At 39.4% G+C, this 24737-nt stretch overlaps 2 long non-coding RNA genes across 3 annotated transcripts in view; one reads left to right on the forward strand and one right to left on the reverse strand.

The window, feature by feature from the left end:
- LOC148045362 (uncharacterized) overlaps positions 1-24737 on the reverse strand; it is a 211304-nt gene that overhangs the window by 179539 nt on the left and 7028 nt on the right. The gene's annotated exons all lie outside the window — the stretch shown is intronic.
- The window catches only part of LOC148045363 (uncharacterized), a 44097-nt gene that overhangs the window by 13788 nt on the left and 5572 nt on the right, over positions 1-24737 (forward strand). Inside the window, exon 2 of the long non-coding RNA XR_015696691.1 lies at positions 255-351. This is a non-coding gene — a long non-coding RNA (uncharacterized LOC148045363). The remainder of the gene's footprint in view (positions 1-254; positions 352-24737) is intronic.

A 24737-nucleotide genomic window follows, 5' to 3' on the forward strand; every position in this document is an offset into this window, starting at 1 on the left:
TGGCTCTGAAGACCCAGTTCGGATATGAGGCATGAGATAAGAATATGCAAGAAAACTTGTGAGAAGCTGGGTTGCTCATGGTTGGGATTGTTTTTATCTTGTTTGCTGATTTGTATTTACTGTGATATTATGGTTATTTTATGTTTTTAATGTTAGCAATCCTAATGTGAAATGAGTAACCATATAAATTGAAATAAATAAATATATAATGCTAACCTTGGTTTTCTGACCAGATTTGTTTATATATTCCTTAGAGAAAGAAGAATACTTGAATCAAAAATTTTCAGTATGCTACTCTGGACATTTCCTGTTTTCACCCTTTAATCAAACAATGGTGTTGATCTGACTCAGGTACAAAGCTTCTACTTCTATTCTAAAAGGATTAAAACATTTTTGTGTAACAAAAAAGGAGATGTAATCTTTCTATGCACAAGCCATGGCCCATTTGGCTTGAATGTGTACGGAAGTTGAAATATGGCTGGCAGTTAATGAATATGAGTTAGAGGCTTGCCTGTCTATTCACCACAGAGAGAAATATATAGTCTTTTCTAAACAATAGAAAATATCCTCTTCTTTGTTTCAATTATAAACCAAATTCTTTGATAAACATTCATTTAACAAAACGTGATTGTTCTAAGAAGAGCTTCCAGTTCAGAGTAGGTTTATATGGCCTTGATACCATTCTGATAGTATACAGTATTTTTAATTGATATATTTTAATTTAAACAGGTAGTAACTAGTCCTATTGATGTGGTTTGTATCAAGTTTCTAAAGGATATTTTGATTTGTCCTTTTTTGGGGGGGGGGAAAGGGCTGGAATGACGTGTTTTACTTAACCCACAAAACACATGTTATTATATATTATGTGTTGTTTGGTTTAAATTAATAACCTTGTAATAACTTTCATTTAAATATGCCACTCTCTTATAAATTTAAAAAACTTCCATTGCTAATATCATTAGCCAAGGTGGCGCAGTGGTTAAATGCAGCACTGCAGGCTACTGCTAGATCAGCAGGTCAGCGGTTCAAATCTCACCGGCTCAGGGTTGACTCAGCCTTCCATCCTTTCGAGGTGGGTAAAATGAGGACCCAGATTGTTGGGGGCAATATGCTGACTCTCTGTAAACCGCTTAGAGAGGCCTGAAAGGCCTATGAAGCGGTATATAAGTCTACTGCTATAAAGTCTACTGCTATAATTAAAATGGAAGTGTGATATAACGCTGTATTTTACTCTATTCATTACTGTGTATGGTACATTGCTGCAAGTCACAGTTGATGCAAGTGAGTCACAATAATAATTTTGATATCAGGACTGGAGTTTTACATTGTGTGCTGATTCCTTTATCTTAGTATAAGATCTTAGTATAAGGATTCTAAAAGCATTCTAAAGTAGTCTATTTCATTCTATCATTGATCCTGTCACAAATATATAAAAAGCTATCCAACAGTTTAGTATTCATATAAAATGTAAAGGATACTATTTTTCTCTGATGAGGAATCCTTCAAAATGGACACTATGCAAATTATAAAGACATGTTGGGGAAAACAGATTTATCCGAGGAGGTCAAATAATAAGTGCATTGTTATGGTAGGTAGGGATCCCCAACTCCCAACCCCCGGTTCATGGACCAGCACTGGTCTGTGGCATGATAGAAACTGTGCCACACAAACAAGCAAAACCCCATTCATGGGATGCAGGCAGCACACGAAACCACACCCCCTCCGGTCCGTAGAAAACCTCTCCTCATGAAACTGGTCCCTGGTGCCCAAAAAGTTGGTGGCTGCTACTGTAAGGTATACGTATTTATACAAACATTGAGACATCATACACATATATGAAAGAAGCAGGATTTCTATATTATTTTCAAAATATTCCTTCCATCATTTTAAAGAAAGCATAGGTTCCTAAGAATGCTTCTGACGCTCATGTATATTACTTCAGGTGGAATAAGGAACTATAACATTCATTGCCTCTTTTGTTTCCATTTCAAAACTATTTTTGAACCCGAGGAAACTCTGGAAATTATTAGATCCTTCAGTGTTCATATATTGGATTCAACACCTGTTCTTAATGTTACAAGACCTAGATGGGAACTATTGGTTGCCAAATAACTAAGATTATAATCGTAAAGTTTACATTGTGGGATAATCTGAGATTATAAAAATAGCCAATAAATCTATTTGGAGATAATTAGAACTTTTCAAAACATGGCTATTTTTAAAAGGGAGCATGATTCTCATAAGAGTACTTTTTGTATTTTTTGGCAGTTTATTCAGTTAAAGTAGTTATTTGAAGGCTATTTATTTCCATGGTCATTAGTTCCTTTGTGTATACTGAACACCGAAGAGAATTAGTGAGCACTGAACACAACCAAGTTGCTGTTGAAAACACAATTATAACAGAATTTGGGTTTGTTCTTTACTGGAATAATTGGGCTGGATATCCAGAGGATTGTAAAAATGACTTTTGATCAAGAAAGTTTCAAATTATATAGATCGGCAGTATATATTCTATTTGTCTATATCTTTAGTGTATGGATTTGGCAAAACATTATGAACTATGGAAGACTTGTAGAAGGAGAATGGTCAAAGTAATAATTATTGGCTGATGAATCTACATTTGACTTATAGCAATGAATTGCTGATTGCTGATATTTGTGATTTGTCAATATAATCAAGAAGAACATCTTTAACAATCTTTTAAAATCTTCTTTCTTTGGAAGTCTTTCTTCAGTTAAAATCAGGAGATAGGCAGATCAAATTCAGTATGATTGCTATTTTGGGATATCAAGAGTCTCCACAGAGACTTTAGGAAGCTTTATAGAGTAACTCATAAAATTACATACCCACATAAATCTTACATTTATCAAGCATTACAAATATATGCTTATTCCTTCTTTCAATGAACTGGCAATGCCTTAAAATTTTCAGTCATATTGGCAGTGGGAACAAACTCTGTTTTCTGAAAAGTTGGGCAAATCTACTTAAAAGACCTATGGCTAAAGCCAGTTTTTATTTCTTAAAGTTTCCTATGGGGTTCATTACTGTAAATAACATTCATAATAAGGATGCAAGATGCTGGAGACTGGTCAGTTTCCTTTTTAATCTCATTTTAAATAACAGAATCTAACAGAAATAAAATAATGAATATACAGAATCTCATGGACATGAAGTTATTTACTCTTGAATAAAAGATGCAAATATTTATTTATTTATTTAAAAACAGGATATTTGAGGAGAGAAATCAAATTTCAATATGAATAATACGTGCTTCCCCCCCATACCTTTAAACTTTCATATTGATACTCATTTTATAGAAACATATTTGGAATAATGCATTTCCTTTATCCCTTCTACTGTATGGCCTGATTTTCTTTAGCTCTGTACAGCATCTTCACATGTCCTGCTACGGAAGGACCTCTGAATAGAGAAGTTTGGGGCTAAATGTGGGAATTATGGCTTCATAACAGTTGTTACTTATTTATCCATGTTTGAATGTATTGTTGAATGTATCAAATTTATGCCAACTGAATATTTCATATTGTTAGTACTGCAGCATTGCCCAAGGATAAACTAAAGTTTTATAGAAATGCCACCCAAATACTGTTTTTATAGGCAGGCAAGTAATTTAATATTTAGAAATATGTTCTGACATGCAATTGATGCCATGGTGAGAAGTAGAATGAGCTGGACTACAATGTTCTGTTAAAGCAATTTTCAACCTCCCTTGTAATACTAAACCACAATGAAAGCTTCAAGAAATCATTAAAAGTCAATATTATTATGCTTTATATACAATAGTACACTCAGGCAAAATAACTTTTCCTTCTATTTTTCTTCAAAATACGTTATGGGGCCATTACCCAAATGAAAAATACTGTTCTTGTGTCTGGTTAATGATTACAAAAAAATACCCAGTAAGCATGGAGACATATGAACTAAAGCTTAGTAAAGTAATCACAAAATGTTGATAACTTCATCTTCTGCTTCCCTATTTAATGTTGTTTTTCTTTTAAAATCTGTTCTTTCTCTGACTTAACCACTGCAACAAGATAACAGGGTGTAGATAATAGTTGAGATGATTAAGTTTCTACACTTCTGTTTAAATTATTTAAAATCACTTTATTTATTATCAATATTAGCAGACCAAAATTGAGGAAAGCAAATGTTTTTAGAAATCAGCATAGTTTAAGGAAGGTTTTATCTAGATTCTCTATTGCTGTCTTTATATTTTACAGTAAAAGACATGATATAATGATTAACTAATAGATTTATAAGGATTCAGTTTTTAAACAGCCATCTGTTCAAAAGCAACCTTCTTTGTTATCAAAGAAAAGTTCTGGTTTAAACTGTTAAAAACTAAGAAAATCTCCCCATTAATCCACTCGCAGACTAACTAATTTTAAACTGAAAATAATTGAATTACTGAAAATCTTATTATGCCTTTCATTTCAGTAAATCTTATTAAAGAAGAGGCAGTGAAAATTTGGGTTACGAGAATTACTTTTAGATGAATGGATACCAAGACCATATATATTTGCAAGTGCCATAAAGACTGGGATCTGTTTTATTATACCGAACACTTATAGTTTGACTAGAAGTCAGTCCCATCAGTTGCAGTTTCTAGTAATAAAATCAATATACTGTTCCTTGGATTGTGATTTGAAGATCAAGAAGCAACATGTACAAAGATTAGCAAATTTTAATCCGTGAGGCTACCATATAATCTATTTTCAACTCTAACACAAGATCCAGATTTGTTTAACTGAACTTGGGCCTATGAATGATTGATCCTTCCCTAACTAACTATTGTTCAGTTCAATCACAATATTGAATGTAGACCTATAAATCTTAATTTATGTTTGCTGTGATTTGTTTTTAAACACAATCTTAATATCGCTGGTATTTTCATAGACCTTTAATCCTCCTCACTATACTAATACTCCTTACATCCTACTCGCCATACTATGCACCAGACTCCTTTCATTACCCAGGACCTTGCAACAAGATTTAAAAATAAATCAATAAATATATTACGTCTGCTTTTAATGAATATAAATCTAGATATGCTGTTTAAAACTACACCAATAATTCCCAGTTACTGCACATTTTGATCCCAAATCCTCCTCCAGTCCTTGGCAGATATTTCTTTTATGCCAAATCATTACTTTTTAACAACCCCTATAAGTCTTTAAAAAAATTGTATTCTGTTTCTGATATGTACAGCCTGCAGCCAAACTTTAGAATCCAAAATGTCATCATTTGATCAGAGCCATCAGATTTCTTGGGGTCCTGCTATCATTAGGATATGATTCCAATTGATCAAAATTGCTCTATAGTTTGGTTGCTAGATATCCATGCATAAGGCATAAATAAATTGATATTATGCAAAAACAAAATCCAAAACCTGAACAACTGCTAAATTGGCTTCTTTAAGAATTTTTATATTATATATTATAATAATATAATATATTATTATATTTTATATTTGTATGTATGTATATATGTAAGTAAGTAAGTATGTATGTATGTTCTGTATGTATGTATGTTCTAGCATAACTTTGGGGCATCTTCAACAATTTCAACCAAACTTAGTACACAGATTACTTAACCCCTGGAAATAAATACGGGGGAAGTGTTAAGACCCAGGGTCTCTCTGTGTATGTATGTGTTTGTGTTTGTGTGTGTGTTTCAGCATAACTCTGGAACACTGAGCCATTGAGGAGAGCGGCATCCTAGAATGGCAATTGTTTGTGATGTTAGTTCCTTCACAGCTTCTTCTGGAAAGCCAGCCATGACGTTTGCTCTTCCATGGACCAATGGAGAAGCACCTGATGGATTTGGGCAAAGTGCCATAATTGTAGACAAGGCAGGAAAGAGGAGCGCATGGGAAGGGGAAGGCAGAGGGCAGGGATGATGGGCATGGGAGTAGGGGGGGAAAGGCCCCTCTCAATGGCTCCCTGTCAGATAAACGCTTCAACGTCTATAAATACCCAGGCAATGCTGGGTTATCAGCTAGTAAATGAATAAATAAACTATTGCAACATCCACATGAACCCTATAAATAAGTCTCCTATAATCTCTCTATCTTCTGCAACATCTTATAATATATGGCCTTATCAGTGGTGGGTTCCAAAAATTTTTGGAACCTCTTCTGTAGATGTGGCCTGCTTTCTGGGTCCACTGGTAGAACCTCTTTTAACAGGTTCGGTAGATTTGACAAACCAGTTCTACCGAATAGATGCGAACTGGTAGGAACCCACCTCTGGACCTTATGCTCCGTGGATTTGGGTATTTTTGCATTCCTTCTCTGTAACCTTGCTTTAATCTTGTTAAACAAATGTATTCCACATTTGAACTGAGCTCAACTTCTGGACATAGCCATGAGCTTTGTAATGATAATAATACGAAAGTGATTTATCACTGCTTTTTTTAAAAGGATATATTCTGACTTTCTAGTTGCCAGTCCTTTAAGATAGACAGGTCAGGAAACATATTCATATGTGAAGCATATAATGAGCTGCTGTGCAGCAGAAGTTATAGTGCAGTACTGCAGGCTACTTCTGCTGTTCTACTTTTCTCTTAAATTCTAGCGAAATAGGGAGGAGTGCATCTTATCAGCTGTTTCATACTTTCTTGGTGTCTCAGATGGAAAGGATACTTTCGTTTTTTCAGCAGTTGTTTTGTTTTCTCCAAGGTCATTTCCTTACCTTTTTATGCTACTAATTTCACCCAAAGTTAAAATGTATTTCTTTTTTCCCCTACAACCCACAAATGGTATTGCACAACCATAAAACATTATTTCTAAAAGAACCATGTGGACATGTGGTACTGGGTTGTCAGAAGATTGGATATGTTTCCCTTTGGAACTTGAGTAGATAACTTTTTTATTCCATCCCATCTCTTCCCATTTTCTCCCAAATCTGCTTCTGAAGACAAGAGAAAGCATGGCTAATGATTAGGTCAAACATTTTTGCCCATTTGGGGATGTATACCTTGCTCTTAATTTCAGGAAAACATAAACTATAAAAATTATGAGATCAAGTATTAGTGTTTTTGAAGACAAATTTCAGCAGTGAAACCTGTATATTCTGCTATCTTCAATATGGATGCTGAAGCACCATTTGTGTTTCCACTTTTTTTGAAGATTCAATAATAAATAAGAAACATGTATACTATATTTTACGGACTATAAGATGCTCCGGACTATAAGACACACTTTGCTTTTGGGGAGGAAAACAAAAAAAAGTTCTGTCTCTGCCTCCCAGCAATTTGCCTCCTTGCCGCAAACAGCAAACAGCCTGGTTAGTTTCAGCATAGCCTGATTTAGCACAAGCAGCTGATTGGTGGTTGGATCTGCATCCCAGAATACCACCTATCAGCTGTTCCAGGCTGCGGGGATTGCTGCTGCCCATCACTGCTGCTGCCTATTGTTACCTCCATGTGCCCCATTTTCGGCCTCCACATGTCTTATTTTGACCTGTTCCAGGAGGCATAGATAGGTGGTGGCAATGGTGATCCCTGCAGCCTGGAACAGCTGATAAGCAGTATTCCGGGAGGCCAATCCAAGTTCCAATCAGCTGCTTGTGCTAAATCAGGCTGTGCCGAAGTGGACCAGGCTGTTTGCCGCTTGCTGCAAGGAGGCAAATTGCTGGAGGCAGAGGCCAAAGGGTGGAGGCAGGGGTGGGTCGGTGGGGCTTCGGCAACATTTGCTGTATAAGAGGCTCAGACATTTCTATCCACTTTTGAGTGGGGGGGGGGGTTAAATGTGTCTTATACAGCGAAAAAAGTAATATATGCATATGTGTGACAACAGCCCAATACTGCATTTTTCAGAGTATAAGACACACCAGAGTATAAGACGCACCAAGGTTTTGAAGAGGCAAATTAAAAAAAAGTTGGAAGGTAGATAGAGGGATAGAGAGGGAGAGAAAGAGAGAGAAATACAGTAGGTAGGTATGGAGAGAGTGAGTAGTCAGGTAGGTAGATAAAGGGATAGAGAGAGAGAAATAGAGAGAGATAGAGAGTTACAGTAGGTAGGTAGGAAGAGAGAGTGTGTGTAGATAGGTAGGTAGAGGGACAGAGAGAGAGAAATAGAAAGAGGTAGATAGAGAGAAATACAGTAGATAGGTAGGGAGAGAGAGAGAGTAGATAGGTTGGTAGGTAGATAAAGGGATAGAGAGAGAGAGAGAAAAATAAAGAGAAATACAGTAGGTAGGTAGGGAGAGAGAGAGAGTGTGTGTAGGTAGGTAGAGGGATAGAGAGAGAGAAATAGAGAGACAAATACAGTAGTTAGGTAGGTGTTTCTGCTGGGACAGCACTTGATCAATGTAATTCTCATCAATCAGTTAAAGAGCTTTCCAAAAGCAAAAAAAAAGTTTTTGCACTCTGCAAACATCCCAAAAACGGACCGTTTTTCAAAAAAAGGCATGAATAGCCTTTGGGGGTAGGCTTACAGAGTGCTCCTGCCCCCCCCCCCAAAATGAGCAAAAAACAGGCCATTCTTCATGAAAATGGGCCCGTTTTTTGTCAAAAAAAATTGCTTGCATAGCCTTATGGAGGCTTATAGAGTACTGCTGGGGGTTGGGGGGCCTGTTTTTTCTCATTTCTGCCCTCCCCAGCCCCCAGGAGCTCTCTGAAAGACTCCATAAGGCTCTGCGCAGCCATTTTGGTGAAGGGGGTGCAGCTTTGGGAGGCAAAAAATGCTGTATTCGGTCTATAAGACAAACCCAGATTTTCAGCCTCCTTTTTGAGGAAAAAAGGGTGCATCTTATACTTCTAAAAATATGGTATACCATATATAGTTGGTTTCAAAGAACAGCATGCAATCCATATGCAGAATTTTTATATCAGTGATCCCATTGGTATAATAATGTGAAATATATAAATAAAGTTTTAATTTTAATTGTCTATTATTACAGAATTAATGATAATGTTGATACTATCTTTTAGGTGAGAAGAAAAAAAAATCAAGCATAAATTTGCCCCCAAATGCATATTATTTGAAATCTAATAGGTTGCACAGAGAATTCCTTGTGGAAAATTTCCATGGCTGAGCTCAAGCATTCCCAGTATCCTGGAAAGGTATAGATTGCGACATTATTTATTTCATGATGCAACCTGTTGCAGAAAGAAAAACATACTCCCTTTCCAGCATGATAATCTACTTCAGAGGCATATGTTGTCTTTGCTATACTGAGCATGGATGTAAAATTTTAATGTTCAACTCTGAAAATAGTTAAAATGTGAATTTTTATGCAATAATCAATCAAACAAACAAACAAACAAACAGGAATGCAGGAATATTGAGCACAGAATGCAGAATTATTGAAAACGTTTGTTGAGAATTTTTGTACTCAAGAGTTCTTTTTCTGATGAGTAAAGAAAGATTCTTTCAGGCTATTTTCTTAATTAATATTAATAATTTATCAATCCTATATTAAACTCTTACCTTTTTCTTTTTGCCAAACATATTTTAAAACATATTATTTCTTCTGTTTGTAAGTGTTTTTGCAGGCATGATTGTGCATTTTCTAGACCAATATAAATAAGTTTATATTACTTTGGCATACATATCTATTAATTAATACTCAATTTTCTCCTGAGATGATAAAAAATCACTGTGAAACTTTGATGATTTATCCAACTCTGGTAACTAGAATTCTCCTTTGGAGCAAAAACTATAGCCTCTTTTTACGAGGTTAATGAAACACACACACACACACACACACACACACACACGAGATATGCATTTGGATTTATTTATTTTAGTAGAAAGTACTGTTCATCATCTTTAATAAACTGAATTATATTAGCATTATTATTATATACACAAAAATGTAAAGTCACTCTTTAGCTGGTGTTGGCCTTCATATGACTGAGTTTTTCCCAGTGAACCTAGGATGTTGTAATGTATTGGCATAGTATACAGTATGTGTAGATTCAAGCATTAGTTAAATGTAAAAGGCCACACTACTGCAGGATCTCCTTGGATTAGTCAATCCTGACTACAATTAGCAAGGTAGAAAACTATAAAGAAATTGATGAACACTTCAAACTGCACACAAAAACCTGATGACCATCACAGATCCACAAAATTGATGTAATTTGATTAAAGTGACCGATGTCAATCAGTATGTGAGCTTCTTTATTTTGAACCAACTGTAATTTACACATGCTCTTCCAATGCAGCCCCTTACATGGTGCACTGCAGAAGTCTAATCTCATAATAAGAACACTCTAGCCAGATCCTTCTACTCCAGGAAGGGCTACAAATACCAGCTGAAGCTGGATAAAGGTCCTTTGGTTACTGTAATTTTTTTCATACCCATTCAGGAATAGCCTTGAATATAGGAGGACCCTTAATTTGCAGACATGGCACCCTCTTGAGAAACTTTGAAGCCTTCAGAGACCTGCAATGAATGGTAATTCTATCTTAATAGGATATGACTTGAGCCTGATTTGTTCCATCCAGATCTCATCCATCCAGGCTTTGACTAGAAGAACAAGATTTCCAGATGGATCTAGTATGGCAATATAAAGTTGAGGCATGTTGATGGTGGTGCTTCTTGGACTGCCAGATTTTCCATATACATGTATATGGAATGTATATTAAAGATAAAAGAGTAGAAAACTAACAGCTCTACCACACCAAGATCAGGGAAAAGGCCTATCTGGTACTTTCTAAAATTAGCTTCTTGGAACAAGTTCAAGCCCTGCTTATCTGACTGTTGTCTTGCTAATAGCTCTTCATCCGGTCCTTCAAGGCCATCCCTATGTTCTCTATAAGGGACAACTTCTATGAAATTCTACAAGTAAGAAGCTACTAGGCTGATCTCTCTCCCAATTACTGCAGCACGGAGCTGCTGAATTGAAGTAGGAACAGTGTTCCCAATACAATGTTCCAATTCCCACTTTAGTAGGGGTCCTGAAAGATAGAAGGTCCTGGATGTATCAAAAACATCCAGAAGGTCTAATAAGACCAAGACGAGTGCAGTATCCCATCAAGCTCCTAATATAGACATCAGCTAGAGTGTGGGTTCTCAACAGTAAATAATGTTGGTTAATAAATGTCAACTTTAATTACATTCATAAAAAATAGTAAAGACAATATAATCAAATCATTATTTGAATAGAACAGACCATTGAGATAAATAAAAAGTACTATAGTATTTCTTTTCTCTTTTGGAGAAATTATTCTTCATATGAAAAGATAGTTATTGGGCTTTTAAGAAAACAGTTTTAAAAATATTTAGGTAAGGGAAGTAGTTATTCTTGCTCTGAATAAATTTAGCTGAGCCTTAAATATATATGCACTTTTAAAAATGTCCTATTAAGTATAAACCTGTATTTATATTTCAGGTACTAAAATGTAACCTTTTAAATGCAGAAGTTCGTATTATGCCACAAATTATTAAAAATCTATTTCTCTTTGAAACATGCAAGGTAGAACATAGCAGAGCTAAAGTGACTCTGTTGAATTAGTAATGAGCCTGAGCAAATGCTAGAAACTACTTCTAAACTGACAATCATTTAACAGTGTCATCTCTTCAAGTCGACAGCCTTGACACTTACACAGAACACTGCAGGCTTTGTTCTTCTAAATAACATTATCAGGAACTAACAGCCAAAAGACAGGATGAGACAAAATATATCAATTCATTATTTAATGGCATCATTTTCTTATACTGAAGTTGCCTTTGGTATATAAATAGAGTGCTACAGCTTGAACATGCTCGTCCTATAGCTAGTTTGGTTCTGATGGTAAGACATTAGGATGGAAATGGGGAGACCTTGAATTCTAGCTCCATCTTACATCCAAAGCCAAGCTGGGTGACTTTGTCACTTTATTTCAGGTCTAGGAAGGAAACAATGGTATATCACTTCTAAAAAAACCTGCCAAGAAAACTGCAAGCACTTGTCCAGGTAGCCTCCAAGAATCAGACACGATTAAATGGAAGAGGGGAAAAATACAGATAGCCCTTGATTTATAACCACAATTAGGATCAAAATTTCAAGGTGGTTATTAAGGGACTCATGCCTGATTTTGCAATTTTTACATGCCTTCCCCCCCCCCCCCCCAATGATTGTAAAGTGAAGTGAATCACATGGCTGTTAAGCAAATCCAGCTTTCTCCATTGACTTGGCTTGTTAGACTCCTGCTGAGAAGGTTGGCATCACCAGGGTGCTGCAACTGTCATAAATAAATGCTGGTTGGATTTGTTCATGTGACCTTGGGGATGTTGTGACAGTCATAAGTGTGAGGATCTGTTGTAAGTCACTTTTTTCAGTGCCATTGTAACTTTGAATGGTTGCTAAATGAATGATTGTAAGCCAAGGACTACATGTACTATCCTTAATCTCAACTATACTGTAGAAAGCATTCAAGGCTATTTTCATATTCAAAGCATAATGTTAGTATTTTCAATCATTGCTTTTAAAGAATATAAACAAATCCAGGAGCTGTGAAAGGTATGCCATGTTAGAAGTCCCCCCCTCCAATCTGTTAGCATACAAATGCATAGATTCTATTACTTAAACGTACCTAAGAATTAGACAAATTGCAAAGGAGCATACGTTGAAAATAGGAGTTTATTTTTAGAAATCGTTTTATAACTCTAATGCATGTTTTTATAATGTCAGTTTCCAAATAAGAATCATAAACAGTATGCTTTATTTCAGTTTTATAGAACTAATATAAATACTGAAAGATATTGTAAGAGAAGAGACGTGCCAGTAGATCTTAGCCAAAAATCAGAAAAAGCCTGATGATGATACACTCCTGCTATCTCAGAAGAAATAAGGCAGAAATAAATGCCAGTCAAATTTATTATCATAAATCTTTACATGGAGAGGTAGCAGTCTCACAAAATATCATTTATGCCAGCCACATAACTAAGGTACTCTCTTTACAGGTATATATTTGCACAGTTATAAAATATTTTAAATATTATTTCAACTAATACTCTTTCTAATATGCATTCCAAATCAATCTCTAAAACTGTGGTTAATATATTTAGTCTTATCTGTCTTCAGTTAAATACAAATGGCTCTGGAAATTGCAGGCTTGCTGTTGCTATAGCTTCAAATACAATTGATATTTCTTATTTTCTGCCTTTCCCTTAAAGAACCTTTTGTAATTTTAATCTTTTCAGCCAAGACTGGAAATATGCCAGAACTCTTGCTTCTAAGACTTCCATAATATGATAGTGATGTCTACAAATTTATGTATTTTTTTTCCTTTGCCTCAGTACAAGTCTTCACTCCACCATTGTGAAGCTAAGTTTCCTTCCACAAAATGGTTATATTTTAAAGGAGATCTGCTATAATTTCTAATGAATACAAATTTAACCAGAGATTGCTAGAACTGATCATGTATCTTTTAGGTGAATCATTTAGTATTTGTTCAGCATTAAGGGTAGTTCATATAAAAATATGACTCGGTGGCTTAAGGGGTACAGTGGATTCAGTGGCTAAGATGCATTTGGAAAAGTAGCCACGAAGATCCTGGAACATGTCTGTACCAATAAAGATCAAAATCTTGCTGGCAATAGTTTCCCTTAAATTTGAATATTATATTTTTCTAGCCCATGGAAGCAAATGTAGTTTTACTTTTACTAGTTGTGTTGTTATTATTTTGCATTTTATTATTATGTTTAGTTGCACAGTTAGCCAGTTGTTTATACTTTATTTGACCTTTTTATCCACTGATGTAGTCTTTCCCTAAGGACATAAAATTGGGTTGTTGTTTAATGGTATTAAAGATATAGAATTTTTACAGGCTCTAAGTTGCTCCAAAGAAAGCTGCCTTTTGCAATTGATTGGTTTTGATTTTGTCAAGACCAATGTTGTTTAAATGGTGCTCCAGATATTTTGGGGTTGCATCCAAGACACTAATACTATTAGTTTTACCTTTACTTTCTTTTGCCACAGTTGTTCTAGGTCTTTGTATTTTGTCATTTTTCTTCAGTTCTTTCTCTTTTTATTCTGCTGTCTCCAGGTATTGCTACATACACTATCTAGACTTTTTTGTCCTTCTTCTCAACAATTGTAAAATCTGGAATGTTATGTGGCAGGTGCTTACCTGTTTGAATTTTAAAATCCCAGAGCAATTTAGCTTCTTCATTTTCTATTATTTTGTAGTCCCACCAGTTCTTCCAATACACCATTGTTGCTACTTACCATGCTATTGTTTATATTCAATCTATACAATCTTCATGCAGAAGCTAACTAGGTGAATCCATTTTTTCAGCCTTTTTGCAGAGGGGTTTTTTCCCCACTGATGCTGCCTTCTCAATTCTGACTTTGTATGTATTTGTTCATAAGTTTTGTGCAGCCAAAAATAGCCCTTCTGTTTCTTTCTCTGCTCTTAGCCATTTCCAAGTCTTGTTATTATTTGCTTTGCCTGCAATTTTTTTTAATGTTCTGGCTATGTAATACTTTGTCTTCCCATGTCTCTTTTCTGTCTTTCATTTGGCCACTTTGGTCTCTCCAGTATGCAATAAACCTACTAGCTGCAGTGCATCTTGTTCACTGTCCTTCAGATATTCTTCCAATGCTCCTTTTTCTTCTTCAAATCTCTAGAGCAACATCCTATACCCATCTATTTCCTTGATAAGTGGAATCTGACAACATTGCTCCGTGGATAAAGGGCATGATCCATTGTCATTATTTTTTTAGTATTCCTATCCAAGGCTTCTAGTTCTGCTTGAGTCCCATCCACTATTCCAGTTGGGTATCAGATGGTTGGAATAGCACAGATGTTAATTGCCAGGATGGATATTTTCTCTACTGAGTTTGGACTTTTAAGTCTTCTTCAGTCTCGTAATGTCTTCATTTCTAGCCTTATTCTTGACTTCAGTGTTCTTGATGTTTTCAGCATGATGGATGCTGAGGTATTTGTAGAAAACATCTTCACCCAGACATTTGAGGTTATTTCAATAGGGCATCTTGATTCCTTCAGTTGTCACTATTTTATTTTTCCCCCGTGGCACATTTATCCAGTCCAAATTCCATTGTAATATCTTGATTGTATATGTGGGCAGTGTTTGGCAGCAATTCTATTTCAGATTCTATTTTCCATGCAGTTTTCCATGCAGTTTCAGATCATCCAGGTAAAGAGGGTAGCAGATTTTTCTGATATTTGATAGCCATGGCCTGAATTGTTCAGTTTTGTTGATAAAAGAACCAGTGCAATGGCAAATAGCAGTAGTGATAGTGAATCTTCTTGCAAAATTCCTCCCTTGATATTAACCTCTTCCAGTTTATTATTGACCATCAACTACCTCTTCCATTGTGTTATCTATGTTTGCAGAAAACTTCTGATGTTTCTGCTAACTCCTGTTATTTCTAGGCACTTGATTATCCAATCATGTGGCAGAGAGTTTAATTTTTTTTGTAGTCAATCTATGATGCATTCAAGTTGGTCTTCCTTCTCTTTCACTTTTCCAGGATCAGCTTGTCAATTAGGAGCTGATCTTTTGTTCCTCTGCTGTTTGGGCAGTTTCCTTTCTGTTCAGATGGAAAGAGCTTGTTTTCAACTGGATGCTGTTAAACTGCATCAGCTACCACATCAGTTAGCAATTTGAAGCAGATGATTGGCCTGTAGTTGCCTGGTGTTTGCCTATTTGTTGGATTTTTCATAATCAGTAGATTTTTGCTAGATACTAATCACTCTTCAATTTCACTTTGTCGCAATGTGTTATTAAATTGCTTAATAAGAAGAGGATATAGACTAGTCAGATGTTTCAACCAAAATCCATTCAATTCATCTTGACCTGGTGCAGACCAATTCTTGATCTTCCTTGCCTTTTTCTCCACCATTTTTTCTGTTATTAGAAATTCTTTTATTTCAGCATCTTTTTTTGTTCTTATCCACCTCCTTTAGCTAAGCTGTGTTCTTGTTGAGTTTCTTTAGATTATCCTATATCTGCACCCAGAACTGCACTGTTAATTTTTTGACAGGTGTTGACTGATTTACTGCAATGTGTCCATTGAAAGTTTGGTAGAAATATTTCTCATTGGATTAAAACTGGAGATTCTACCTATAATATGCTATTCATATTCGCTGATCTTCTTGGCTATAGCTGTTATTTGCTGCTTTATTCTTTCCTTGATCTTCCTTGTTTCTAGGTAATATTTCTTAATTGGACATTCTTCGGTCTTCTTTTTTTTAAAAAAAAGTTTCCCTTCTTTCACCTGTTCTACCTTGCTTGCTTCTGATCTTAGCCTGCAGTTATTATTTTCCAACCTGATCTATTTTGGTGATGCACTGTTTGGCTTTCTTTGTTGATTTTGCATCCCTGGTATTCAGTTATACCTACAGCTGTGCTGTACCATAGTTCTTGCAGTGCTTATATTACACTATTGGCATATTTTAATGTTTGCGCTAGATGTTTCTGTGGGACAAGCTTGAATGCAGACAACCTTATTCTGTGGTTTTCATGCTGTTCTAGATGCTCAGTTATTATTTGTTTCAATTCTTCCACTTCTTTAGTTAGAGAGATTTGTTCTTTCTAAGGCACAGCAGAGGGCTCCAGGGTCTGGAATGAAAACAATTCAATAGCTGTGCTGGCTTCCTCTACTGCAAATTCCCCCTGGTTTGCCTCTAAAGTCTGAGTTACTTCTGGCAAGGCTTTGATTTCTTTGCCCTGGTAGGCCTTCCAATTCTTCCAAATCTGTTTCTGTGTATACTTTATTTCATATTCTAAATCAACACTGATCTGCTCACCTCTGTCTTGTTAATTCTGGTTTTGGATGTTCCTTTCAGAATTGGTGCATTTGTTTCAAATATCCTCTTCCTGTTGGCCTTGATATGTAATAATAGATTAAGGTGACCAGATTTTCAGATTGGTAAAGAGGGACACCATTGACCGGGGGGGGTGTGTGCGGGGGGGGAGTGCGGGGGGGGGGCGCTTGATTAAAATTTTTATATTTTGTCAAACATGACCCCAGGACACTGAAACCATCATAAATACGAATCTGTTGCCAAACATCAAAATTTTGATCACGTGACCATGAGGATGCTGCAACGGTCGCTAAGTGTGAAAATGGTCGCTAAGTGTGAAAATGGTGATCAGACACTTTTTTCAATGCCATTGTAACTTTGGTCACTAAATGAACTGTTTGAGACTTGCATTATAATGCCTTATGCCAGCTTACATTTTCAAGAGAGAGAAGCTAAACTCCTTGTTAGAATTGAAATAGAAATGAATAGAGTAGAGTAAAATAGAATAGAATAGTTTATTAGCCAAGTGTGATTGGACACACAAGGAATTTGTCTTTGGTGAATATGCTCTCAGTGTACATAAAGAAAAATAAAATAGTAAGATAGTGGGATCCTTGCTGCACCAAGCCTTCACTAATCCTTTCACTTTCATCAAAAACAGTAAAAATCACTCATGCTTTTTTATTTCTATTTATTATTTTGCTATGGCCACATATGAATATATATGCACATTCCAAACAGATTTTCTTACTAAACAGCCACCATTCTCATCCATAGGCCACTAAATGCCTCACCAACCTTTTCTGTATTCTTTCATTTCCTTCCATCCATTTTATTTATTTAATACAGAGTAGATTAGGCTGTCAGCCTTAGTCATTCTTCTAACATGACAACAATTCTTACCAACAAGGATGGTATTGGCACATTTTAGCTAATGCAACCTAAACATAACCAAAGCCTATTTCACTTCAAGTATGCTAACTTTATTCTATGCCTTCCCACGCATTACATGGCTTGAACGTTCGCGGATCGCCACCAAATTGTACAGGTGGTTGTTCTACCAGATGGACATCCTTACTTTTTCTCGAAAACAGGAGAGAGGCTGCCTTTCCTAGTCTAGCCCCGTAACAACAACCCTACGAGGTAGGCTGGGTTTTAAAAAAAAGCGAGTGTCGGGGAATTCTGCAACTGCATCACCTCTTCGCTGCTCTCGCTTCCCAGGGAGCTCCCTTTCCTCTCACCAAGCAGCCCGTTCTCGGAACAAAACGGAGAGGCTCAGAGGCGGATACGCCTGGCAGTCGATGGGGACGGTGCTGAGAGGGGTGTGCGCTGGGAAAGGGAGCTTGCACGGTCCGCCTCTGAGCCTTTCTGCGCAGTCACCCCCTTCCCCGTCACGCCCCCCACCCCAAAAACAAACCACCAGCGCTCCTCCCGCTCCCCCACTCCCCAGGCCTGCAGTGCCTTTTCTTCCCGTTCGGCTCCGAGCCACCGTCACGGACCTCTTTTGGCTCCGCTCTAGGCACCGGCCGCCGCGCCGCCGTCCTCCCCTCCATCATTCCCCCTCCTCCCAGAGCACCACCGGAAACATGCCAACCTCAATACGGATGCAAAGGCGTGACATCGCCGCTACCCATGTTCACGAGGCCCCGGGCATTGCAGGGCGCAGAGGAAGCCAGCAGACAGACGGGAGACTTGGGGAGGGGGGAAGGAAGAGATTCCGTCCAGGGTGAAAAGAGGGAAAAGCGGAGAGCCTACCCTGGATGGGATCTCTTCCTCCCTCTCCCCCCCCCCGGTCTCCCGTCTGTCTGCTGGATTCCTCTGCGCCCTGCGATGCCCGTCTGGGTTGGCTTCCTTGGACACTCAGCTGCCACCCACACCCCCCACCTTCCCTCCGACCAACTGTCAGTTTATTCTTTCTGCATGTGAAAGCGCTTTAGTCAGTGGAGTGTGCGCTGGGAGGAATCTCTCTTCTCCTCCCTGCACGGACCCCACGGTGCCTGCATCAGAGCTCGGGCGGGATTCAGGTGAAGGAAAGGACTTTTCTTTTGCCGGCATCAGAGCTCGGGTGAGCAAAAGGAAGTATTTTAATCAGTGGGCTATGCGCAGGAACGAATATATCCCCTCCTCCCCCCTGCACGCATCCACTGAATAAAGTGCTTCCTCTGGCCCGCCTGATCTCTGCTGCGGGCGAAAGGGAGCTGGGAGGACAGGAGATTTCTCCCTCCACGTGAAAGCGCTTTAGTCAGTGGAGTTCATGCTGGGAGGAATCTCTCTTCTCCTCCCTGCACGGACCCCACGGACCCCAATTCCACTTATGGCCTCAGGTCTATTTACCAGTTAGAGGGTCTGGAATTGATCGTTGCCAGTTGGGGGGCGCAGAGGAAGCCAGCAGACAGACGGGAGACTTGGGGAGGGGGGAAGGAAGAGATCCCGTCCAGGGTGAAAAGAGGGAAAAGCAGAGAGCCTACCCTGGATGGGATCTCTTCCTCCCTCTCCCCCCCGGTCTCCCGTCTGTCTGCTGGATTCCTCTGCGCCCTGCGATGCCCGTCTGGGTTGGCTTCCTTGGACACTCAGCTGCCACCCACACCCCCCACCTTCCCTCCGACCAACTGTCAGTTTATTCTTTCTGCATGTGAAAGCGCTTTAGTCAGTGGAGTGTGCGCTGGGAGGAATCTCTCTTCTCCTCCCTGCACGGACCCCACGGTGCCTGCATCAGAGCTCGGGCGGGATTCAGGTGAAGGAAAGGACTTTTCTTTTGCCGGCATCAGAGCTCGGGCGAGCAAAAGGAAGTATTTTAATCAGTGGGCTATGCGCAGGAACGAATATATCCCCTCCTCCCCCCTGCACGCATCCACTGAATAAAGTTCTTCCTCTGGCCCGCCTGATCTCTGCTGCGGGCGAAAGGGAGCTGGGAGGACAGGAGATTTGTGCTGGGAGGAATCTCTCTTCTCCTCCCTGCACGGACCCCACGGACCCCAATTCCACTTATGGCCTCAGGTCTATTTACCAGTTAGAGGGTCTGGAATTGATCGTTGCCAGTTGGGGGGGCGCAGAGGAAGCCAGCAGACAGACGGGAGACTTGGGGAGGGGGGAAGGAAGAGATCCCGTCCAGGGTAAAAAGAGGGAAAAGCAGAGAGCCTACCCTGGACGGGATCTCTTCCTCCCCCACCCCCCGGTCTCCCGTCTGTCTGCTGAGTTCCTCTGTGCCCTGCGATGCCTGGCGCCTCGTGAACATGGGTGGTGGCGATGTGATGCCTTTGCAGGTGCCTCAGTTGATCGTGGGCGGATCTCAATTGATGAGGAACTCAATAATGCTGGCACATAAAGCTTTTTTCCCCCCTCGGAAACTGAAGCTCGTTTAAAGAAAAAGGGAAGGGCGGGCAGCTTCACGTGAGTGAGTAACTCTGGCGGTGGGAATCGGGAGGCTTCGGGTGGGCAGCGGCGCTTCCCTTGCAAACGGGGATCAGCGCACTCGCCGCCTCCCCCTCCCCCGGGAGGAGCTCTGCAGCGGGACAGACGAATGGAGGGGGAGATCACCCCTTCCTTCTCCGAGCCCCCAAACCCCGTCTTCCCTGGCCTGCACCCCTGCGCCCAGGCTCCTTTGGGTTTGGGGCTAATTCGAATGGGTGGAGCAGGGGATCCCCAGGGCGGAGGCCTCCCGGTGCAACGGTCTTCCGCAGCTCCGGAGCTAACCTTCGCCTTCCCGCCCAGGATTGCAAGGCTGGAGGCCTCGGTAGCAGCCACCCCCACCCCCAGCCGGCCAACCCTCGCCCGTACCATGAGTTTACCCACCGTGGCTTCCTCACGGCTAGTCTCGCTGCTTTCCCCGGGCTCGGCTCCATTTCCTCCCCGCCCATTTTCGCTCCCTCGACTGAGGCCTTCGCCCCGCCCAAACCTACCTGCCAGCGGACCCTTGCTATGAACCTCCGCAAGGAGAACCAATACACGTGGCCGCCTCTTTTCCCTTCCGCGGCCACTTCCAGCCTGCCTTCTCACATGCTGGTCAAGCGCTTCCCGCCCCTCCTTCGCTCTGGGGATCCTTCGCTTGCTCTCTTCGGCGCGCTTTGCATTTTAGCCCTCACTTCTCATCTCTGCCTCCCCAGCTCAGCTGCGCCCTCACTTCCCCCACCCGCCAACGATCATCCCAGAGGCTGCAAGCAGAGACTAAAGGAAGACCGCATTTCAGTTAGCGCACCTCGGAGTCACCGATGCCGGCTTCCCCGCTGCGACTGGCGGGAACGGCAATGAAAGCTCGGGCTTCACTCCTCCGTCTAGGGCTGCGGCTAACAGGGGCGGCCAAGCGCTTTCCTCAAAAACCCCGCCTTCCACACACACCCGGCTTCCAAAATCCGGGGAGTTGCGAGGGACGATCTTCTTCCCCTCTCTCAGGTTGCCCGGTTTCTCCCCCCCAGTTCCTCTCATGAGTAGCTCACAAGGGAAGGCCTTCCCTTCCCTTGCTAAAGGCCACCGCCGCCCACCCGAAGCGGCGAAGCCTCCCGATTCCCACCGGCACCGGAGTTACTCACCAGGGCAGTGCAGCAAAAACAAACAGCGAAGGCGAAATGAAATGGAGACTCGTGAGAGTCACGACTCGCGCGGCGTGCTTAAGCGGACTCCAGCCAATCAGTGAGCTGGCTGGGATGGAAAATTTTAAGCACCCTCGTGCATGCTTAAAGTTTTCCATCCTAGCCAGCTCACTGATTGGCTGGAGTCCAGGCCAATTAAATCAGTGAGCGGCAGGCTGGGCTGGCTTAAATTTGTAGGTAGCATAGAACAGAACGATGAGCCAGCCCAGCAGCTGATGGGCGGGAGCTGCGAGCGCCAAAAAAAGTGTGCCTTTTAAAAAAGCGGGCGGGACGCGGGAAAATGTATCAAAAAGCGGGGGTGTCCCGCCAAAAGCGGGACGCCTGGTCACCTTATAATAGATCCTTATTTCCTTGTTTTCTAGCTCTGTATATTTGTGACAGATAAACATCTTTTCTTCCAGTAATTTTGCAGCTGCGGGCTCTGATTGTTCAGCAAAGAAGTCCTGAACATTAAAGCCCATTTTTTCATTAGATACTTGAAACTCCAACAAATAGTGTAGTCCTTGTTCACCCAGATGATGACCAAGCAGGAATGGGTTTCAAAAATATATCTCACAATATTTTTTTTATGGGAGAGACACTCTTTGACTCTTTGGATGATACCTGTTCAGTATGGTTGAACCTCTGGCATATCTTTCATCTTTCTCAGGGTATACAAGCCCCACAACCTTATCATGTTAGTGTCTTACTGGAGATTATTATTATGATTCATGGCAGTCAGCCAGATGTTTCAGACTGGATATTATTAATATTAAACACAGTTTGATATTATTATATACTTTATTCATTAAACATGAAACTCAGCCAACTGAACATTCAAAAACGCATTACAAATACCATTGACTGGTGCTAAGGGTTGATACAGTTTGCTGCCAGCGTCCCAGGTATCAACTAAGTTCCTTCTTAAAATATAAGATGTTCCGAGTAGCACAGGTTTTTTGCAGTTCCACTGGTGTTATTGCAGGAAACTGCAATTTGTTGATGTATCTTATAAAATTCTTGGACATGGTGCCAAGTGCCCTGACGACGATGATGACGACGACAACTACTACTACTACTGTTGTTGTTGTTATTACAATAATAATAATGTTGTTGCTGTTGTTGTTATTATTATTGTTGTTGTTATTATTATTATTATTTACTTTATTAATTAAACATGAAACTCAGCCAACTTAACATTCAAAAATGCATTACAAATACCAATGACTGGTGCTAATGGTTGATACGGTTTGCTGCCAGCATCCTAGGTATCAACCAAGTACTTTCTTAAAATATAAGATGTTCTGAGTAGCACAGTTTTTTGCAGTTCCGCTGATGTTATTGCAGGAAGCTGCAATTTGTTGATGTATCTTGTAAAATTCTTGGACATGGTGCTAAGTGACAATGGGTATCACTGTTACATGCTTCATCCATAGCCGTGTAGTTTTGATGGCCAGGTCGCGATATTTCATTATTTTTTCTAGTTCTTTTTCTTCGACTCTGGCATCTCCAGGAACAGCAATATCAATAAACTGTACACTTTGGCCCTCTACAACCATGATATCTGGTGTGTTGTGCTCCAAATGACAATACAAACGGATTGTATTTGGAGCGTGTTATGCTCCAAATGACAATCCGTTTGTATTCAAAAGTCCTACAAGATCTTCACCCTCTCATTTTTGATAACTTTTTCCACTTTATGTTCCCATGACTTTCTGGATACAGGTAAATCATATTTTTTACATACTGACGAGTGGATTAATTTAGCAACTCGGTCATGTCTAGCTTTGTAATCAGTTTGTGCGATTTTGCTGCATTCACATATTAAATGTGAAACAGTTTCGACTTTGTTATTGCAAAGTTGGCAGTTTGGGTTGTCAATGGATTTTTGTATCTTTGCTTTCATGGCATTAGTTTGTAGTGCTTGTTCTTGAGAAGCTAGTATTAAACTTTATGTTTCTTTCTTGATAGTTCCCATCCTAAGCCATGTCCATGTCAAGTTGTCATCACATTTTCCTTCGATGTTTTTCAAGTGCTGTCCATGCAAAGCTTTGGTTTTCCATCTATTTAATCTGTCATTCAGCTGTTTTTCCTTATATTCTGCCTTTGTTTCTGTTGTTTTTATTCCGTTCTCCATTTTCACAGCCTGAAGCAATTTTTCTTTACTTTGGTTCACATAATCATTCAAACTTCATTTTTCTTCTACAGTTTGATGGATTTGCAATAGCCCCTTGCTCCCTATTTTTCTTGGCAGTTACAACCTGTCGATGTCACTTCGTGGATGTAAAGCGTGGTACATATTCAAAAGTTTGTGTGTTTTCTGGTCCAAGTTTTCCAGTTCAGTCAGAGTCCAGTTGATGATTCCAGCTGAGTAGCGTATCACTGGAACTGCCCATGTATTAATGGTTTTAATTATGTTTCCAATATTCAGCTTTGATTTTAATATTTTGCGGACCCTCCTGATGTATTCCTTTTGCATTGACTATTTGACTTTTCCGTTCAATATGTTATCTACTTCCAATATGCCTAGGTACTTGTAACCATCATCCTTTGCTAATCTTTTTACTATATTTTCATTTCCCAGTTCTATTCCTTCTGTTTTTTTTCCATTTTTCCTCACTACATGGATAATATAGCACATTTTCAAGTCCAAAGTTCATTTTGATGTCACTGCTGAATAGTTGAACTGTGTTGAGTATTGATTTAAGTTCAGTGGCGCTTTTCACATACATTTTAAAGTCATCCATGTATAGTAGATGGTTGATCTTGCCATGTTGGCTTGAGATTTGGTATCCCAGTTTTGTGTTACATAGGATTATTGTCAGTGGAATTAATGCAATGTTGAACAGTAGTGGTGAAAGTGAATCCCCTTGGAAGATTCCTCGTCTGATGTTGACTTCACCAATGTTCTCCCCATTTGTTGTTAGAACTGTTTTCCATTTTTGCATATTTGCTTTCAAAAATGTACAGATATTTTTGCTGATTCCAAAGTTTTCCAGACAGATGTTAATCCAGCTATGGGGTAATGAGTCAAATGTCTTCTTGTAATCAATCCATGCCATATTTAAATTTGTTTTTCTTCATTTTGCATTTTTAGTACCATTTTGTCTATGAGTAGCTTATCTTTTGTTCCTCTTGATTTTTTATAATTTCCTTTTTGTTATAATAGATATAAACTGTTTTCCATTAAATGATTGAATACTGAATTTGCCAGTATCCTTGTAAAAAGTTTGAAATTATTGTTCAGACACATGACATGTGTGCAGGTGGTGTTGTCCATTTTCCCCCAAGCTTTCCAGATAAAAGCAATGAGGAATGACTGAAATCATTTCCAATTACTCTGGTTTGGAAAAGAGATGGTTCAGCATGAGATATGAGGCACAGGCATCTGCTAGAAGGAGCAGGGGGACAAAAGGCAAATGTGCATTGTGTCATAGAGAATCAAA

This window comes from Thamnophis sirtalis, unplaced genomic scaffold (assembly GCF_051295495.1).
Source record: "Thamnophis sirtalis isolate CommonGarterSnake01/CBP01778 unplaced genomic scaffold, rThaSir2_p1.2 scaffold_5, whole genome shotgun sequence".
NCBI lineage: Eukaryota > Metazoa > Chordata > Lepidosauria > Squamata > Natricidae > Thamnophis > Thamnophis sirtalis.